Below are 2500 nucleotides of genomic sequence, written 5' to 3'. Positions count from 1 at the left end.
CACTTGTGTTTACCTTGTTTCTCTTCATTACGAAATCTCTGTTCCCCATATCATACGTCACAGCAGGCTGCTGATTTAGCTTTTGAGCCCGCACTTAAAAGGCAGAAAAAGCCCAACTTCGAAAGTAATTTTCTCGCAAAAAACAGGAAACGAAAAGAAATAACTCCAAAAACTTAACTTCCTTATGTTAGGTTTTCCATAAAAGAATGTTGGAAAATTGCTGATTTTGGCCTTCAGTTGTCCTTTAAGATACGACAACGGCAACCAAAGTTTTATATCTAAATACATATCCGAACTGCTGTAATTAATTACCTCGGGGCAATGCTAAGTTAACTTTTACTAGGAGAAACTGTGAACCAAAAGTTAAGAGAGATTCGAAAGTGGTGTACTCGCGTGTTTGCGTTCTCCTAAAACCTTTAAGGCCTGTCCAAACCGTAAATGATTTACGGTAGAAAATGTCAAAACGTTGTGACGCAAAACATTTTTCCGTTTAGCCACCTTGTTTTATGCTGTTTAAACAGGTTTTAACGTGTTGGGTACGATTGGATTCTGTCAAACATTTGTTAGAATATCGTAACACATTTCTTGAGTCTGAGTCGGAGTGTACTATAGTTTCTTGTTTCTATGGGTACGGTGTAATCTAGCGGTCCACAATTCTTTGCTGTTTTGATATCATAAAACGTGTTTTAGGATATTTTAGGCCGTTTGATTATTGACCAACAGGAAACATTTACCGTTTGGACAGGACTTTACGCATTGTTGCAGCAAATAAATGTATTATAGTGTACGATGCACGCTCATGGCGTGCAGAGCATTTGTTCTTGCTCGCTAAATATGCTCATTTGTGATGTTCTCGTTGCCGTTGTTGTGTCAGTTGCTTTAACCTGTATCCAATTTCTTACGTATGTATGCGTGGTCAGTTTCTTCGGGACCCGAAAAGTCATTTCTTGAGCCACTTCGGATATATTAATTTCGAAAGCTAGTCTGTTAGGTAAGAAAAGTGGAATGATTGCAAAAATAAGAAATCGTTCGAAACATCTCCCTTTCCAAGCACCCCAACTCAGTGAAGCCTTCAAGAGCATGTAAAGATTGCTTTCCTAGTAACGTGCTGGTCGCGTTCTTGTAGCAGAAGCTTATCTGTTATGTGTGAATAAGATCTTTGTGCCTGCTCTTGATCTTCGCTGAGTTTTGGTTGGATTTACCACTATTGGTCGAAGTCTCCCATATTTAGCGCTTTTCCAGGCTTCGCAGATTTTATAGAATATGATTAGGTGTAAATTAATCGATATTTCAATACCGGAAAAACGTGGGCTGGAATTAAATGCCTGATAATAGCGTTCATTTTAGTTCCCGTACACAGCAATCGTCAAACACAATGCGAGAAGTGTTTTTTTTTTTAATGCTTCTCTTGGAACACAATAAATCTGAAGTTGTTTATATTTTGTACTGAGTTGTGAATGTGGGGATTATAGGAGAGCGTACAAGGAGTGGGTAAGTTTCTTGTAGTTCTCGCGAATTGTGGAAAATTCTGGTTTCTGGTTTCCGGATGACGGCTTTTAGTGCTGTCGCGCTAATTGTCCCTATTGATCGAAGCGCTCTCAGGGGTCAAAATAGTCATTTTCACTTGATACATAAAAGGGCAATTTTTCATTTGTAAGTGGAAAGAAGAGAGCCTGGAGAGTGGCAACAATTTTATTACTTGGCCAACCTTCCGTCCACACGGATTATTTGACCATGGATGATTGTGCATCTATCCTGACTACAATGGTGGAAAGAGGAAACCTGGGTTTCAAGTCGAACTTTCCCAAACACTAATATCACACGATTAATAGGGAATGTGCTCAGGTCAGAAAAGATATGTATTTTTGGCTTGGCCAAAGCTGTGCACTAGATTCGATAATTCGGGTAACATACATTGGTCTCGTTGGTGGCTGCTTTTTAAGATGGTGTGATGTCCTAAAAATGGCAGGGGTGGGGTGTACGGGGTAGGGGGTGAGGGATAGGGGTAGGGGGGTGAAGGGTACCATAGCTGAAACAACCCAAACCTTTACAAAAATGCTAACCTTAGGCTTAAATAATATGCTTTATATAATGACTAGCCCTAAGGTTAGCATTTTTGTAAAGGTTTGGGTTGTTTCAGCTATGGTACCCTTCACACCCTACCCTCTACCCGTCACCTCCTACTCCCCACCCCCGGAATAGTCATGCCACCTAAAAAATGACATCACAGGAAACCATTCTGGTAGAAGTGGTTTCACATTTCGTGAGAACCGTCATGTCATGTTGTTGAATGAAAACAAAAGAGATCTCATTAGCTCCTTTCGTATGCCACCAGCAACTGTTGCGGCATTGTTATGTGTGTCTCATTTTTACTTTTACAGATTCCAACACAGGCACGGCAGAGCCAGGGGGGTTGGGGAGCTTTTAGCACCCCCCCCCCCCCCAAATTTTAAGAAAAAAATGAAATTTTTAAAACGGTTTTTACGGTTGATCCACGCTT

At 40.6% G+C, this 2500-nt stretch overlaps 1 protein-coding gene across 1 annotated transcript in view; it reads left to right on the top strand.

Moving 5' to 3' along the window:
• LOC137978699 (fibropellin-1-like) overlaps positions 1–1439 on the top strand; it is a 47128-nt gene extending 45689 nt beyond the window's left edge. Inside the window, exon 29 of the mRNA XM_068825715.1 lies at positions 1–1439. This exon is cut by the window's left edge and continues 1544 nt beyond it. The gene's annotated coding sequence lies outside the window, so the exon portion shown is untranslated.
• The last annotated feature ends 1061 nt before the right edge of the window (positions 1440–2500 follow it).

The sequence above is a fragment of the Montipora foliosa genome, chromosome 12, assembly GCF_036669935.1.
Source record: "Montipora foliosa isolate CH-2021 chromosome 12, ASM3666993v2, whole genome shotgun sequence".
Classification (NCBI taxonomy): Eukaryota; Metazoa; Cnidaria; class Anthozoa; order Scleractinia; family Acroporidae; genus Montipora; species Montipora foliosa.
This window is presented reverse-complemented; position numbering and strand designations above follow the sequence as displayed.